The sequence below is a fragment of the Zootoca vivipara genome, chromosome Z (genome assembly GCF_963506605.1).
Source record: "Zootoca vivipara chromosome Z, rZooViv1.1, whole genome shotgun sequence".
Taxonomy (NCBI): Eukaryota; Metazoa; Chordata; class Lepidosauria; order Squamata; family Lacertidae; genus Zootoca; species Zootoca vivipara.
This window is the reverse complement of record NC_083294.1, coordinates 23,720,404-23,739,455: the sequence shown is the minus strand read 5'-3', so window position 1 is coordinate 23,739,455 and position 19,052 is coordinate 23,720,404. Positions and strand designations below refer to the sequence as shown.

At 41.9% G+C, this 19,052-nt stretch overlaps 1 long non-coding RNA gene across 1 annotated transcript in view; it reads left to right on the top strand.

Moving 5' to 3' along the window:
* Nucleotides 1-7,305: 7,305 nt before the first annotated feature.
* LOC118084301 (uncharacterized) overlaps nt 7,306-19,052 on the top strand; it is a 41,001-nt gene continuing 29,254 nt past the window's right edge. Inside the window, exons 1-2 of the long non-coding RNA XR_004692471.2 lie at nt 7,306-7,642; nt 11,198-11,276. This is a non-coding gene — a long non-coding RNA (uncharacterized LOC118084301). The remainder of the gene's footprint in view (nt 7,643-11,197; nt 11,277-19,052) is intronic.

Here is a 19,052-nt window from a genome sequence, read left to right as displayed (position 1 = left end):
CTGAAAGAATGCCTACACCCATCCAGGGATGGAATAATCTGTCAATTTTGGTTTCCCAAAGTTGTTATTTTCCTCAGCTCTCCCTCTCAATGCAAATCATGATTTCGCCTAATACAATGTATATCTGTATGTTACTTCATGCATCTCTGCACAAATTATTTTGGTTGGTGGCCTGCATTGCAAAATCAAAAGAAATGCAGATGTTGAAGGATAGCTGGAATATAGTTCCAACCATCCCTTACCAGGAGCCATGCTGGCTAGAGTTGATTGAAGTTATGCTCAAGCAACATCTGGAATGCCAAAGGCTCGCCACCTCTGCCGTAAAACAAGTTAAAGCAATTACATTGTGTGGATTTAATGGAATGCATATTGCTGCTTTAGGAACATGTGAAGAAAATGATCAGCGCTTAAAAATATTGCTAAGCTGCTGTCTGGATTTTCTTGTTTCAAACATTTTGTGTGTGTTTCATGATTATGTAAGCTGTCTTGTAAGGGCAATTCCCTAGAGGGCACCCTGTAAACAAATAAATCGCCAAACAAGGCCTCCTAATTCCCTTTCCCCTTGCAGAGCTGCAATTCCCAATCCATTTGGGAATTGATGCTCCGTGAGGGAACAATAGGGGTTTCCCAGCAACTCTCAGCACCCTGAACAAACTACAGTTCCCAGGATTCCTTGGGGGAGCCATGGCCATTTAAAATGATATGACACTGTTTTTAATGTGCAGAGCTGCTGGGACCCCACTGGAAGCAATTCTCCAGGGTTCCTGCATGAGTCCTTCCAAGACCTACCTGGAGAAACCAGGGATTGAACCTGGGACCGTTTTGCATGCAAATACGATGCTCGACAACTGAGTTACAGCACGTGTAATAAGGAGATGCCAAAGAAAACCCTTTGCATCTGCCATATAAGGGCCTCTCCACATTTCACCTCAAAGGTATAATGTATCACATGTACACACAGCCCCCAGCTCAGAATGTGTGAATGTGACAATGACATCCTTCCAAACCTTCATCTTGGCGCAACCTCCTGCTGTGTGTACACTCATGGGCAAACATGGGTTTGCTGCTGAGTAATGTGTAAAATAGCCCTGAAGCGTTGTTGCTGCGTTTGCATTTTTTTTTTAGTCAGTCAGTCAGTCAGTCAGTCAAGACACCTATTTAAATCTAGCAAGAAGGTATCCAAACGTTGGAAGAAAAGCTTCTGGATAAGGTTGGCGACAGAAACACCACCCCAACGAAAGTGGTGGGTTCTGTTCCAGAAACACTTCTTCAGATATATCCAAGCACGGATAAAATGAGCCTTCTTTAATATCTAAAGCAATCCAGGCAAGCAAAGCAACTAGGATTCGATAAGGTTTTACACAGAACGACGATGACGACGACGACAGCAAAACCCCGACATGCTTTTTTTTTTTTCTGGGTAAGCTGAATGGAACTGAACAGCATTGGCGATGTGCGTCGTCAGTTTCCAGAATGGAGAGAGGAACGCGTCGAATCTAAATGTGTTACTTAAGGTTGGAAGATTTCAGAGTATGAAAATGGAGATTGGGACTGCCAGGGGCTGCCTGCCATGCCGAGAGATCTGATCTGGAAATGATGGATGCAAACGGGGTGGGTGGGTAGGTGGGAAGAACCACATTCAGTAAGCTCCATCAAACTGCCATGCAAAACTAGCCAAAAGTGCCCATGTCCTTACCGTGCTGTGGCTGGCAGGCAATCCGTGTCTGGGAGCCTTCGGTCCCGCTAACTAGGCTCTGGGGGTTTTGTTTGCAAGAGAGATTGTCCTTTATGGGTTCGGAGCAGGAAAATGGAGATATAAAGAGAAATGAACACAACGTGCAAGGCAAATAGCTGCAGTTCTTTAACATGCTTCCTGCGTTATTGTTAAGCTGCATCCGCAGTCGAGGAGGCTACGTTCCCCAAAATAGGACAGGCTGCTGTCAGTGGCTTGCTTGAAACCTGAGCAAGAATTTGCGGAACGGTGGAGAATCTGGGTTGCTGGAGTATACGACCACAGCAAGAAATTGCTGGCAGTAGGGAGCAAGGATTCTCAGAAAGGGAGTGAAATTGCGAATTCGCCACTGACAGGACATGAGCCGGCCTGTGCGTCCAGCAACGCTTCCCCCTTAACGCTTCGTCTTAACCCTTAACAGCCCAGCCTAAAAGGAGGAGGCGAACGCGCTCGAAGAACCACTATATTTGCCCTCATCATCCTTCTCTTTTTGGGTTGGGTGACGCGCTGAATTACGGCAGCGTCCCTGCTTCTGAGAATTCACAGTGTTCCAGCGTCCTGACATTATGCAGATGTCTGCACATTTTAACCCATCAGTAGCAGGGCTTCCTTTTCTACTGGCTGGTTCTCCCTTGGCCTCTGGGCAGCTGGATAACGAAAAGACACTCTGATGCTGAGTCTGAAAAAAGTCTGCAGGGGCGTGGTATCAAGTTTCCCCGTCGCTAGCGTTATTAAGGATATGGGACGGTCCAAACGAAAATAGATTGCATAAAGAAAGAATTGATTCATTATATATTGGTAGCTGCCAGGGCCGGGTTTTTTTTGGTTTTGTTTGTTTGTTTGTTTGAGGGAGTGAAAGGTTGGTAATAAAATGGAAATGTTTAGAGGGATAGAATAAGGATTTATGGCACAGTCAAATCTGGTTCACAGCTATTGCTGAAGAATTCATTCAGAACGTATGGCATAGCAGAGAGCAATGTTTGTTTTCAACTATGTGGCAGAAAGTTATTTTATATATAAATGAGGACAACAGTATTAATACTGGTGCCTACAGTGAGATACGCCACTATTTGGAATTTTTAGCAACTCTTCAGTTTTAAGTGAGAATATTGTACAATCTGATGACCACTGCCTGATACTACTTCAGTGTGTGTGTGTGTGTGTGTGTGTGTGTGTGTGTGTGTGGCTTGTATCTTTAAAGAGACGTGCCTAGTCTGTGATAGAAACTCCCTCCCCTGTTTGGGTGTGGTTCCCTCCATAGTTTCCTGGGAACTAAGTTGGGAGTCTTAGGCTGTGAACACACCATAGCTTTAAAGCACATTCAAAGCACATAGACCCCCCCTCCCTCAAAAGAATTCATGGAGTTACAATTCCCAGGAACCCTTAACAAATGACAATGCCCAGGATTACTTAATATTTTCTTGGGGAGGGGTGGGGTGTATACAGCCACAGCCTTGCCTGCATAAGCAAGTCTTAGGTGCTATACTGAGTGTATCTGCTGTTCACCAGTAAACACAACTGTTGTTCTTATCCTGATTCCTGCTGCTTTGTGGTATTAGGCAGGGCTGGCCCAATACATTTTGGCACCTGAGATAGACCCCTCTCCAGCAGGGAAGAGCAGGTGGGGGAAGTTCTACATCAAGAACAAGGGGCAAGAAAGATCCACATAGGGATATACTGTCTAAAGTGGATCCTGCTGCCTAAGACAATTGACTCATCTTGCCTGGTGGACGAGCCCTGGTATTAGAGTAGACCCACTGGAAGGTTTTCTCACACAGTGAGTACCCTGCCAAAACCCATCGGATACTACATGGGGTCAGAAGTGGGCCTGCACAATCACTAAAGCAGAAACATTTATACCAGAAAAAGGACCTTCCAGTGCCAATAGTTATACTTCCCAGGGACTGTGAATACAATGACCCCAAATATATGTTTAATTTCAATTTCTGTTCAATTATATATATTTTTTCTTTATTACTTTATTTCCTACATGTTGTTGAATTATATGTTTTTGGTTTAATAGATTAAAAGGGAGGAGCTTTCTTCTTCAAGCAGCTGTGGGCTCATGTTGCTTAACATTAGAACAATGGCAATGCAGGGAGAGTATAGATACGAGGGGCAAAATAAATAAATAAAAAATACCCCTGAAGGTGAATTCTTAACAGGGTTTGGACTATTTATTATCTTATTCATTTGTTTTTTTATTTCATTTATGAATCGCTTCCCATGTTGCATCTCAGAGCAATTTACAGCATGGTAAAAATATGTGCAAGTACAACAGCATACATAAAACTTTTTTTAATTAAAAAAATCTGTTCTTTGTTCACTATGCATTTGGACACCTTTTAAGGTATCCTCACCAAATTTTGCATAATGGTTCCTGAGATTAAGAAGCATGTTTTCATCTGTGTTTGGATAAAACCGGGTGCCATTTTGATTCAAGATGGCACACTGAACCTTCCAATACAACACTGATTTCAACCACTGATTTCAACAGTAACAACAACAACTGTTACAAGTGGCATGTGGGAAGACTAAGCTCTTGAACTGCAACTCCCATCACCCCTGACCATTGGCCTTGTTAGCTGGGGATCATAGGGATTGTATTCCAACAACAACTGGAGACCCAAATATGGACACCCACAGGAATTTTTCCAGGGTGGTGATGCTGGAGGAGGAGAATTCCAAATTAAAACTCACACATTCCCAAAAGGCAGCAGCAGCAGGTGAGTTACTCACAAAACAAATGAGGAGAATAGTGCCTGCACATTTTGCCTTGTATCTCAGGTTCTACAAATGCTAGAAACATACCCTCCGTCCTTTTTTAAAATGAAAGCTGGTAATCAGGGCATTATGGTTCATCTGGGACAGGGGGAAGCTGCTCTTCTTGCCGTGCTCCTGTGGGTGCCCATGGACCCAAGATTTGTGCACTAGACTAATATGGTCCCTTGTCTCCTCTTCTAGCAACTGTTCTCCAAGGTCACAGGTAAGGATTGTTCCAGGTGCTGATCTTTGATTCAGCCAGAGATGTTGTGAGAACTGTTTATGGGGCTTTCTGGATGCAAAGCATGTGCCGTGCCATTGAACTATGCACCCTTCCAGATCATTGGTGGGAAATAGAGTATGAGACTCTGAGTGTTATCAGAGAGCAGCGTCTGCGTTGAGGTGACAGATTATGCAGAAATTGGAATGAATATGAGCTGATTAAGGTAAGTCTCTTACTATCTGTCTCCTTCACTGTTAAAAGGATGAGCTTGCAGCAACCACTCAGCAATTTCTGACCTTGAGGAAGGACCGGATATTCTGTTAACCCCCTACACTGCCCTAGAAATGCTGCTTTCAGCAATATACTTGGAGAGCCTTAGCTATCCATGCAGTCCCATGACATAAAAATAATAGAAAATACTTGAGTACAGACTCTGAAGAACCTGGTGCTCAGATTACATGGCGGCGATGTCACCTTCTCTTAAGTACTGGTCCATTTTTGGAGATGGAGCTTGTAGATTTCATTAAGTGACCTTGCCCACAACCTGAGGGAGGGGAAAACATTGAACCACATTCTGGCTGGAACCAATTGCCATTTGGGCTTTCCTATCCTAGAGCCAACCCATCACCCGAGAGTCATCTATCTAAGCTCCTCCTCCTCCTCCTCCTCCTCCTCCTCCTCCTCCTCCTCCTCCTCCTCTTGGATCATGAGCCTGTCTGCCATGTTTGTCTTAAATCCCTGCACAGTGCCTAGAACAGCTTCTGCCAATTTAGTGTGCTCCAGATATTTTGGACTATAGCAGGGGCTGAAGGGAGTTCCAGCAGAAGAAGGGAGTAGCCCTTTGGGGGGGGGGTTCTTGCCACCTGCACAGTGTTCTAAATTGCAGCAGGTCCCTGATTTGGACCCCCTCCCTCCCCAACATGTAAATAGTACAACAGGTAGGGCCTGCAAGAATGGTGAACTCCTTCACATGCGGGGGAAATGCCCCCCAAAGGGGTAACAACAATTCCTCATCAGAACCCAAGTACTTGCTTCCCCTATAAGGCTGTGCTGTGCCCAGTGCTGGATTTATGTATAAGCTAAACAAGCTACGGTATAGGTTAGGACCCCACTCTCGGGGGGGGGGGAGGAAATAAAGGTTGAAAAATGGACGCACATTTCCAAAATATAAGATAAAAAACAAATAAAATAAAACCTACATACAGCAACAGTGTTTTGTGTTGTGTAGGCTCCTATGATGTAAGTAATGAGCCCTGCCTGCTAGCCTGCTCCCTAAAACATCACTGGTTTGCTCATTTCTATATCCAGTGGTACCTTGGTTCTCAAACTTAATCTGTTCCAGAAGTCTGTTCCAAAACCAAAGCGTTCCAAAACTAGACTAGATTATGAGTCTTTGTAAATTGTGTTTCTAAAGGAACTTTTGTTATTGCCAAATGCCAATGTGTTTGCATTATTAAGTTTGCTATGAATAAAACATCATTTTAAGTTAGAGCATAATAATTATTTCACTATTAATATACTTCTTCTTAACTGTATTTCACTATTAATATACTTCTTCTTAACTGTATTTCACTATTAATATACTTCTTCTTAATTGTATTTCAGTTCAACAATTACTTTGATAAAGTACATATTTTGTTATGTGCAAATGGCTTTAGATACCTATTGGGTCCATAAATTACAATATAGTATATATTCAACACAAAAAACAGCGACAATTTATGTTGACAAAGGACAGCTGGACATATAAAGGTCTCCATGGACCCAGGTGGTGCTGTGGTTAAACCACTGAGCCTAGGGCTTGCTGATCAGAAGGTCGGTGGTTCAAATCCCTGTGATGGGGTGAGCTCCCATTGCTTGGTCCCAGCTCCTGCCCACCTAGCAGTTCGAAAGCACGTCAAAATGCAAGTAGATAAATAGGAACCGCTACAGCGGGAAGGTAAACGGCGTTTCCATGTGCTGCTCTGGTTTGCCAGAAGCGGCTTTGTCATGCTGGCCACATGACCTGGAAGAAGCTATACGCCGGCTCCCTCGGCCAATAACGCAAGATGAGCGCCGCAACCCCAGAGTCGGTCACGAATGGACCTAATGGTCAGGGGTCCCTTTACCTTTACCTTTTTATTACCTTCAGTAGCTTAGGGCCTCATCAAACCTAAATCAGATCCTGGCTGTGCCACTTTTTAAATGGGATGTACCCCTCTCCTTTCAGGAAATGAGGTCACCCCCCCCCAGAAGCTTTCCTATTGTGCCAAAATATTCTGAGGTGACCTGGCATTCCACAAAGAAAGGGGCATCTGCCAGATTTAAAAGGGCGGGCAATTCTCTCCCTCTTGCTCTGCTTTTGGCTTGGTCGCTTGCAGATGACCCATCTATTGAGTACTCTCCCCACTTATGCCCCACAGCAGCTGCTTGTAGCAGGTGTTTACAAGGGAGAGAGGTGACACCATCCAGAATGCTGCAACTACCAGGCTCATAGCCAGTTTGACATGGGAGATGCACAGTGGGAAATATGGCAAGGGGAAGGGGTAGGGGGGAGAGGAATGGCATGATGAAGACTAGTTTGAAGCAGAAGGCGCATGTTGTTGGAGTACATTTCATTTAAAAAATGCTTTGAATTTGCAGAACAAAGGGGTGGGGAAGGGTTGGTGTGGTGCTTTTTCTACTTATGGTGGCATCTAAATTTTGGACTGAAATTTTTGAAGAAGTGGCAACTATTATTATTTTAAATCCTTATCCAAGCCTCCCCACAACTTCTCCTTTTGAACTTGTAGGGTGATCAAACAGCAACTTTCCAATCTAAGAAACCTCTTATGTGGATGGTGGCTGCAGAGAGAACTTCATTGGTTCAGAGATGGAAAACACTGCAGGACTTCAACCTCTTATTGCGGTACAAGAATATGTGGAGTTTGGATTCATGTTTTATGGTAAGAAAGACCTGTAACATTTATGTGCTGTTTGGTGGGCTTTTATTTCTTATATGTCAAATTCAGATATAGAAAATTATCTTGCCCAACCAGATCTGGCTTTCATGATGTGTTTTCCTTTATTTTTCTTCATTGGCTGTTCTCCATTTATTTGAAAAATACAGCCTCTGTACTGCTCTTCTGCTTTGTGCTTATGGTCTTGATTTTACGTTAATAAAAACTTTATTTAAAAAAAGAAAGAAAAGAAACACAGAAAGTCCTCTAGCTCAAAACTGCTGATTCAAATTAAAGTCTAATTTTATAATGCCTCCCCTGCTGCACAGGTGCTTTGCACATAGGCAGACGGTTCCCTATGTGCTTTGCACATAGCCAAACCAGTTCCTTTGTTAAGGTAAGGCAGCCTTAAATACAAAGAACCCATCCACACCACAGTTTAATGTGGAATATGTATCCCCTGTGCACCCTTTAATTCCCTTACTCCACATCCATGCAATGGTCACCAGAAACTGCTGCTGTCCCCAATTTCTGCCAGCAAAATCCATAGCTTGCCCACCATCAGAAAATACGAAAATGATTTAAAAGTGCTCCGACCAGACTTCTTTGTCTCTCTCTGTGTTGTTGTTTTTTTAAATGTGAGATTTATTTATTTATGTGGAACAGTTCTTACAGAAGCAGGATTTCCTGAAATGACAAATAGTGGATAATGGGGGAAATGAACATAGAGGCTCCAGGTTAAAAATCACATCCAAATATATGCTTGGGTATGGAATGTCAAGGGGGCACAAATGGATTACATAAAATGTGGAATTTATGGGCAAGTCTGGATGGGCCAAAGCTGGGGAGGGGGAAAAAAGCTGGGGAGGGGGAATAAATAAAACTGCTTTTAGATGAATGTTAAATCATCTAAGTCCTGTTCTGGAAATCAGTTGCTAGGTGGCAGCATTGCATAAACAAAAATGAGAAGAAGCCACTTGCTGACTTTCTTGCACTGGGTGGCTCCTAGTTTCAGCTGAGTTTAAGGAAGCCAGGAGCTCTGACCTGATTTTTTTTGCTGCCCCAGGAAAGGGAAGATGCTCCCTGTTAGCCCTGGAATAGTTAGAATAGGGTATGGTATGCAGCCTTAATTTTTCTAGTTGGGACAAGTCTGGCCACCCCTCTCCTTTTAGAGTATTTATCATTATCTGTTCATATTTCTAGTCCCTAAACATGTGATACAGGGTGGGTGAGAGTGCCCTTTAATCTCCTAGCTTTGGAAGGCTCTTCTCTGGTCCTTCTATGTTGTGATTTCCACCTCTTTTCCTTGCTGATTAATCTTTGGCACTTTATTGTATTGTCAGAATGGCATTAACATGAGGGAATTGCAGGGGAACAGAAGCACACACGTGAATAAAAGGGTGGATGTCAGTGTGGCATGCCCGATGACATGCACTGTTGTGTCACGGTCCGCATAGCATGGCAGTATAATCCCCATGTCTGAATGTTCCATTGGTCACGTTAGAGAGTCTTGCATGGACAGGGCTCCTGATTGGCTATGACTCCCACATTCACTTTCACAGAGAAGAAAACATTGGGTTGTAGCCAATATTAGTCACACTCAGAGTAGACCCATTGAAATTAATGGACATGACTAGCTCAGGTCCATTAATTTCAGTGGGTCTTTTCTCAGTGGAACTTAGTTGAATGGAACTCATTGCTTTCTCCATTGTAGCCCATGAAAGATTCTAGATTAACTACATACACAGAAAATAAAACCAAAGCAAAATGGCTCTCTATGAAATACATTAAGGCATACTATATTGGGATTAAAACTTGTATCATTGACATATCATAATCTAAAACGGTAAGGAACTTCAGCTTTTGGGAGGGGATTGAGTGCAAAAATGCATATAATACATGCAATTTATATGAGAACTCATAATGCATTTTATCAAAAAACCTGCTGAAAATGGGATGAAATGGATTGATGACTGAGTGCCAGAGAAAATAAAATGCGACAGCCTTAGGCTGCTCTGTCTAACCCTAACTAGGGATCAACAAAGAGATCTCTACTGCCAACTCTCAGGCTGTTTTCATCCATTAGGGTTAGTATTTTAAAATGTTGCCTTTTTTATTCCTTTCTTTTCTTTTCTTTCTTTCTTTCTTTCTTTCTTTCTTTCTTTCTTTCTTTCTTTCTTTCTTTCTTTCTTTCTTTCTTCTTTTTTGCTGACTCTCAGCATGTAAATTCTTCTGTTTGCTTTCATAGCCATATCTTAAGAAACAAAAGAAAACAAAATTTTAAACCCCCACGCATCTAGACCTTTTCCCTTTCCTCCCCCCTTTTTTGCTGCCTTATTTTGTCACTCCCCCAAGAAGCATAAATGGAGATACACAATACTGAGTTAGTCCAATTATGCTTCATTTTTTCCAGCAAAAAGCAACTGAACATCAACATGGGAGAGCCAAATTAAATATGTACTTTTGTTTAGTGTAAGAGGAGCTGATGTTCTGGAATGTACAAGAGTGTTTCGGAAAGGAACAGCAGTTCTCAACATGCAGCCCTGCTGGCCAAAACCTCTGTTGTTTCTGTCTGAAATGCCCTTGTAAAGTCAGGCTTTTTAATTTGGTGTTTCTTTTCTTTATTCTTTATTCTTCTTCTTATTATTAGCCAGGAATTGCTAAAATGAAGCAAGGTGCAAAAAAGAATGTTGTTCAGTGTTGTGACATAAAGATGCCCTGATTGTCAGGGAAAGAGTTCAGGGTGATGCGAACAGGTGATGTGCAACTAAATAGATCCATTAGTGCAAGGATTTGCACAGGTGCAGTTGAACTTCACCTTCCTCTCCACTGGGAGACCCTGGAGAACTGCTGCCAGTCAAAGTGAACAGCGCTAGGCTAGATGGACAAATAGTCTGACACAGAAACATAGAACTATAGAGTTGGAAGGGACCACTAGGGTCATCTAGTCCAGCCCCCTGACATTGCTTTGCCTTTCCATTTTTATTGTTAGCAGAGGTTTCATTCATTAAAACTATGCTGCAAGGGATTGTGAACATATCTGCTTATTCACTAATCTGCCTGTTTCACAAGGGTTCTTCTGCTTCCTGCTTTTATCCCATGCTGCCAACTTCAGCGAAGTTAGCACTATAAAAAGGGATGTACCTGCCCTATGTGCAACTGGATAGACACACGAAACCATGTTCAAAAAGTGCAAATGCCAAACTATTGAGACACTGGAGGAAGAATAAGATCATGTTTTGCGTAGCAAGCTGCAAATCAACAAGAAGCAATATGCTAGAAAACAAAATGCTAAGCATTTAAGCAGTGCATTTGAACAGCACATTTAGCACAAATCAACAATACATATTTCTGTCCTGAAGCAACACTGAAAAAAGCAGCAATGTAATGTTTCAGTAATATTTTGGTTTGAACTGGGGAGGGGAGAGAATGGTGGTGGAGGGTGCCTATTGTCTAGCAGCTGTGACACCAAGAACACATCACCTCCTAATCCCTGGGACAGTTTTGCAACTGCATGTAAACCCTACATGCATATATGCTTCTTATCATTTTTTCCCCTAGGGTGGACAGCATGCCTAAAATAAGAATGGTGCAAGATGGTTGGCTGATCCAGACTTGACAGCATATATATGTGGACAAGGTAAGCTGTGAAGCTGGGATAGCACCGCAGGTGAAAGAGTTACTCTACCCACTGTTAAAATTTCTCTTCCCAGAAAAATGAGATACCCACCACTGAATGTGTGAAGTTTTTTTCCATTGCATAAAAATGAGCACGGCATGAAAGGAATGTAGATGTTTAGATAAACATCTGTGTCACTGGAGGATCTCACAACTCTCCCAATTTTGTGTTTAGACAAAACAAATCTGATCTTCCCATCCCTCCTTTTCGGAATCTACTCTGTGAAACTAATTGGGAATAATGGCAAATGCTGCACTGAATAAATGTGTAGAAATGCAGGAGCAGAGAAATAGTGAAAATGGCACTTTCTGGGTGCAACCCATGGAGCTCTGCTTCTTTGCAAATGCCATTAAATGAATGTGGGACAAAGCAGGGGAAAGAAGGGCTTTCATTTTGGTGCGCTTCATTTTCTCAGTGACTTCTCGCTCTCTCGCTCTCCCTCTCTTTTTCTCTCCCTTCTCTCTCTCTCTCTCTCTCTCTCTCTCTCTCTCTCTCTCTCTCTCTCTCTCTCTGTGTGTGTGTGTGTGTGCATGTGTGTGTGTGCGTGCGTGCTTCTATGTGTGTCTTCCAGTTGTCAAGAAGCAAAATACACACCCCATAAATATATAAAATGCACCTTTGAAATTCCATTTTTGGTTGCCCTAGTCTTGTGGTCTATGTGTGCAATTCAGTTTAGCCAGGCAACCACAGTTGAAGTCATAACTCCACTTAACCTCCACTTATCTAGGGAGGGATCCCCATTTAATCCAACAGGACCAACTTCTGAGTAGACATTTCAAGGTCTAATATTAGTTGTCTAAGGTGTTCTGCTTGTTTGTTTGTTTTTTTAAGTAAGAAGAGCCCTCATCAATGAGTTTCTTCCAGTAGTGTAGTGGTAGCTCAGCGAGGCAATGCTTTGGGGGAATGAAAAGTTCTTAGATTTCCATTACTACCTGTATGTGGACTATTAAATATGTTAAACAATCTCTATCTTCCCAATCTGCATGAAAGATGTTGAGAATATGGATATATAGGTAGGAATTCAATGTTGTGCTATTCTGACCATTCCATCAGCAAATGCTTTTATGCTTGAACAGAATAATCCCTTCCCTACACTGCTCCTACACTGACCGCCCTGAGCAGATGGGTGTGGAGATGGGGAAAGCCCCATTGTGCTAGTGGGAGCCCTCGTGCAGGCTTCTGCTAGTGTGCTGGGTTAATTCGAGTCATAACCCTCAACATGTAAAAGGACCATATCCTGCATCAAACCATTGGTCCATGTAGTCCAGTCCAGTATTACTGAACATGGCTCCAGGTCCTTCTGGTTTTGTTACTTGAGATCCCACTGGGTGCAGGCAGCGAATGAACTTGGACTTTTCTATATGCAATATACTTTGGCCACCTCGTGAGAAGAGAAGACTCCCTGGGAAAGATTGAGGGCACAAGGATAAGGAGACAACAGAGGACGAGATGGTTGGACAATGTTCTTGAAACTACCAACATGAATTTGACGAAACTGCGGGAGGCAGTGGAAGACAGGAGTGCCTGGCGTGCTCTGGTCCATGGGGTCACAAAGAGTCAGACACGACTAAACAACTAAACAACAACAACATATGCAATATGCTCTTCCACTGACCTATGCTCCTGTTTTATGCAAGCATGAAGTACCTATTTATATACAGTCAACTCTTCATTTACGTGGGGTTTACATTCCAAGGCACCAAATATCTAAGTGAAATCATGTATATTTCAAACACCATTGCAAAAGCATGCAAAGACCCTGTCCCATTCTGCCCCCTTTGAATGACATTTCTATGACATTTTCAGGTAACTTCCGGGTTCAGCTCAATGTGTGTGTGCATGGTAAAACACCTATTGAAGACACGTAAATGGTAGGGGTTGCCTGTATGATGAAGCTATCTCATAATATTGTACTTGTAGTAAAGGCTGCACCCCTATGTACATATATATCTGGGAGAACTCCCACTGAGTAAACATGCAAAGGATTGCACTGTAGAGAGTCTGTCCAGAGGCACGCCCATTGACTTCAACTGGAGTTGCCTCCAGCAGGTATTAAGGGTGGTTAACCTGTGGTCTTCCTCCAGATATTATTGGTCCACAATTCACATCATCTTCAGCCAGCAACATGGCCATTGGAGTTGGAGTTGGAAGGTAGAGTCCAAACTGTGGAAGACCACAGATTCCTTGCACTATGTTTATAGGATTGCAGCCCTATCAGCCCAATCCTAACCTTGGATTCAGCTTAAAAATTCCTTCAGTAGCACCTTAAAGACCAACTAAGTTTTTATTTTGGTATGAGCTTTCGTGTGCATGCACACTTCTTCAGAACTTGGATCAGCTATACAGCTACAAATGAAACGTTTTGGTGTGTTTTAAGTGCAATATACAAAGTGGCACTAGATGGCGATGGTGAGCCTTATGGAAAATTCAATGTATTTTAAAAAATGCTTAAAAGAAGCATTTGCAGAACGGTTTTTATATGTGTTTAGATTCCACCCTTGTCTAAGTAAGTCCCATTGAATTCAGTGGGCTTTACACTCAGGTAAATGGGGTTAGGATTGCAGCCTTGGTTTTTTAATCATTACATCTCCTGTACAGTGGTACCTCGGTTTATGAACACAATTGGTTCCGGAAGTCTGTTCATAAACTGAAGCGAACTTTCCCATTGAAAGTAATGGAAAGTGGATTAATCTGTTCCAGACGATCCGCGGAGTACTTAAACTGAAGCGTTCATAAACTGAAGCGAACTTTCCCATTGAAAGTAATGGAAAGTGGATTAATCCGTTCCAGACAGGTCATTTACTTTTCCAAACTCTACATGAAAACCCACCAGCATTTTAGTCCTTTGCATTTTTGCAAAGCGATTTCCTCTACAATAATGCATTTTTGTTACTTTCACCAATTTATGATTTTTTGTGTGCACATTGTACCCTAGTATATGCATTTTTGTTGACATTATTTGACTGCACAACTTAATTGTATAACTTGGACAACTGAGAATTCTGAAGGGTGACTGTGTTTGGTTCATATCTTGTTTTGGAAGGTGCGAATCAGGTAGGCTTCCCATCATAGGAACTAAATTGCATTTCTCCCCCCATCCCGCTTGATACATTATCTCTCGTCACCTTCCAGTAATGTTACATTTGGCAGGAAGATAAAGCCCACTGTTGCATCTACAGTACAGTACTCACTGGGGGTTGGAGAAAGATGATGGTGAGAAAATGATGAGAGAGGCTTCACTTCCCATTATAAATGCCAAGAGAGATACCCAATTGCAGTCTTACTCAGAGTAGACCCACTGAAAGTAATAGACCTAAGTTGGCGATGACAATTAATTTCATTGGGTCTACTATGAGTAGAGCTAACATTGGATATTTTCCATTTATTTCATTTGCCCAATCACTGCTTCTAGTCAGTGAAAATGTATATATATATATATAAACCACCCTTCTAATTTAGTAGAGGCTAAAATGGGATGAGGAGGACATGTCAGGAGTAATCCTGAACTCAGCTCTCTGCAGAAACTATTGTTGGTCTCCAGCACATACTGCAAAAAGGGAATGGAAAGTTTTACTCTTCTGTTTTGGTACAGAGCAACCTGATCTGCACAGGCTCGGCTATTTTTGTTCTCCTTTGTTTACATTCTCAGTGCCTTTTCCTTTTCTTTTTTCTTTAAAAAAAAAGACATGCAGGCACTTATCCTCACATTTACCCTGATCATAATGAATACATCATAGCCAAGCACATCCAAAGGTACATAAATGGTGAGAATCATTGCTGCATTATTCGAGCTGACATCTCCTATGCAGGCCCTAGAAAACTAGCTAAGTCAAATATGTCCCTACGGATCTGGTTTATCAGCAAAAAGACCACTACATCTTCTCCCGCCCACTCCCTTCCCCCTGCAAGCACTTTGCTGTGAATTTCTGACTACATTGTATGTTCCACACTGACGCCAGCACTCTTTTAGTGGAAGCCCTCTGAACCATCCTAATATAGCTGCAAAAGCAAAGCTATTTATTCTAGCCAAGGTAGTTAATCTCTGACACTGTGGATATTTAAGTTTTGTTATATATGTTGGGAGGGAGCTCCTAATTTCCAGTCTTGAATTGAAGGGAGATGTGTGTTAATCTCTCCAAACAATTTATGGAAATATAAATCCAAAATATGTTGTTTCACCAAATTCAAAACTTGCTTTTCGCCTTGCTTTAGCTAAAATTCTATTGAGAAATCCTGTTGTAGCTATCAACATATGGACTAATTTAACCCAGCTACTATCTGGAATGCTAATGAGTGCTAACCTGGAAAGTTTCTGGCACTCCCCATATGGCAACTTGATCCAATAAGTCATTGTTGTTGTTATCAGTTCTATACCAATATACACACATGTATCCAGAACTAAACATTAGAAAATAAAGTTTTAAAAAGTATACATTCAACATAATTAGCAGGAAACTGAAATACTATCTTAAAGATTTCAAAATAAAACATTAAAAAGGTCACTACAGAATGCACATGTAACACAGCAAAGTTAAAAATAGAAAACATTACAAAAGGAAATCAAATATAAAATGTGCATTTAAGGTAAAGGTAAAGAGACCCCTGACCATTAGGTCCAGTCGTGACCGACTCTGGGGTTGCACGCTCATCTCGCATTATTGGCCGAGGGAGCCGGCGTATAGCTTCCAGGTCATGTGGCCAGCATGACAAACCCACTTCTGGCGAACCAGAGCAGCACACGGAAACACCGTTTACCTTCCTGCTGTAGCGGTTCCTATTTATCTACTTGCATTTTGACGTGCTTTTGAACTGCTAGGTTGGCAGGAGCTGGGACTGAGCAACGGGAGCTCACCCCATAACAGGGATTCGAACCGCTGACCTTCTGATCAGCAAGCCCTAGGCTCAGTGGTTTAACCCACAGCACTGTGCATTTAAAACAATTAATTAGCAAGATAATAAATTATCTTATACTGTGTACTAAAGATGCCAACTTTAGCAAAATAGCCAATGATGATAACAGGAAAGATAGTGTACAGTTAGGTACTTGAAATATTGTTCTCAGGTATTGATTTTGAAAAGATTCAATCGTTTGCAAATCTGTTACCCAGAGCTATACAGACCAGCTGTTACACTGCATTCGTCTGAAAACTTTAAGTGTAGGCTGAATTACTTGACCTCCTTTGCCAAAATAAGAATTGACTATTACCTTAATTGTTTGGCCAGCATTTTCTCTAGATGACTGTGCAGGCACTTTCAAGTTCCCTGAACTAGTAAAAGTGATCTCTAAATATTTAAATTGTTTAATTTGAGCTATGATAGAGTTCCATTCATAGTCCACCAACGTTGTGTCCGATGCTTCTCAGCCACCATAATCTGTGCTTTACCTTAACTGATAGCTAATAGGTCAGATGCAGAGTCACTTCAAAAACACAGAGGCAAAGGCTCAGCGTAGCTTAAAAGTCAGGGGAGGGGAACCTCTGGCCTTCAAGTAAAATTTAGCCTGCCAGGCCACGTGCCCCAAATCATGCTCACTTGCCCCACATCTGTCAATACAGAGGGTGGGTGGGTGGAAACTATCCTACCACACAAAGGTAACATTTACATTTGTTGCTCTATCCACCGCCTTGGGCAACTGGCCCATGGAAGGTTTCCCTTGGCCTGGAAAAAAAGGCTCCCCACTTCTGGTCTATATCGACGGGCAGCAGCTCTCTGGGGGTTCAGGTCTGAACCTTCCCCAGCCTTACCTGGATGTGATAGTGACTGAAACATGGGCCTTTTGCATGCTCTTCCCCTTCCAGTAGTGGAGGAGTTTGTGTCCCAGAATGACTCCTCCAGGGTGAAGGTTTCCAAGTGTGGGTCTTGGGCCATGATCCGATGGAAAAATTGCCATTCTGCATTTGCACACACACACACACACACCCCGGCTTGGAAAATTTTCCATGACTATATTTTTCCATGGAAATGTTTCCACTTTTGAAAATGTGCTGTTTCATAAAATTAATCAGTAACATAACATGAATTAACATAACAGAGATCAAACTGGGTACGAGTAGAGAAATATGAATAGTTGGTACAAATTATATATTTTCCGCATTTGTTTTCCTCATTCATGACTTACTTCATCCCCACCCTACCCTTTTCCTTGCAATTTTTTGTTAACACTCTTTCATCTTTTTTTTAAAAAGTGTGTGTGTAGTGTATTATATTACACACACTCACACACTATTTTTTCTTTTTATACCTACCATGTCCATGATGTGTATTTTGTTTTTGTTTTTGTTTTTAAAAGCAGTAAAGCTGTTGAATTAAAAATAAACAGTTAAAATATTTTTCTTAAAATGTTTTTTTATTACAGTAAATATTTCTTAAGTATACAAAAACTGTGATGTCTCTTTCTTCAAGTTGTGATTTCTACAATTCAGTTGCATTTCTTATGAGACATTAATGATACATACAAGGTTAGGTTAGAAAGAAAAGAGGCGGAAAGAGGGGGAGTGCTGCGTGGGGTGTAGTGGTTATGTTTCTATTCTTCTGTTTAGTGTATGTGTGTGGTTTTGTGTCAGCGTTACTTGTATGGGTTTTCTTACTATTTACTTGTTGTGTTTCCTTGGTGATGAGAGAGGTAGAGGGTGGCCTAGGGTTTGATGGGGGGCTTGGGGGCTCTGGGTGGCCTCTTTGGTTGTCACGCTGGGCATGCTATCCACACCTGCAATGGCTAGATCAGTTGTTTAAGCAGTTCATATTACTGGAATGAATTAGGTGGGGTGGGTGGGAGGGCCGCATTCTCTTCTTGGCAGTTTTCAGAGGGCCACATGCCTTTTGGGTGGGGCCACAAGCAAATGGGGTTCCTCAAGCCTTGTTATACCCTCCTAACCTGAACTCAATGGGAGAGACTTCTGAATATCCATGTTTAGGATTGCGCCGTGGAAATCCTTTGACAATTTACCGATTTGTAGCCACTACAATGGTAATGGGTTTCTGATCAGTAACATTTCATTTTGAGGAAGACTCTGCTTTAGTTCAATAAGTTATTCTTATCAACCTTTTTGACTAGCATTACTGGCAATATTTCCCGATACAGTGCAAAACGTGTCACATGAAGATCTAATCATGTTCTTACTTGTAGCTGCATTTGTGGAAGTTGCTCACATACATTTTACTCTAAAGTTTTGATGGAGTAAGATCTGGGGTTTTAGTTGTGGAGCAGAAATAGACAGACAAGCACAATAGACAGACGAAAGGAGCTCAAATATGGAAATCTGTCTTCATTACCTGGTACCCCTTCATTGTTTACATGAATAAAAAAGATGGTAAATTACTTCCTCTGATTTAGCAAAGACCCTTGTGGTCAGACATGATTCCTAAGCATAGCTAGTCATTGGTTTGATGAGAACTTAGCCTATTTTACGTTCTATTGTGCATTCTGCCTCAGTTGTGAGAGTTTGCAGCATCAAATATCAGATCTGTACCAAGAAATGAAAAATTTCCCTAATAAAGGATTGTAGTTGGGAGAAGATACGTAATAACACCCCATTCATTATTATTATTATTTTTTTTGGGGGGGGGGACGGACTTCACATGGAAACATGCACACTGAGTCACATTTGCACAAAGACACATTCTCCCATTTTCCAAAGCATTCCAGATATTTTCCTTTCCCAACGCCACCAAGCATCAAAAGGACAGACTGCCAGCCCTTTGGAACAGTTTTGCAACAACATAACTTCTGCAGCTGTT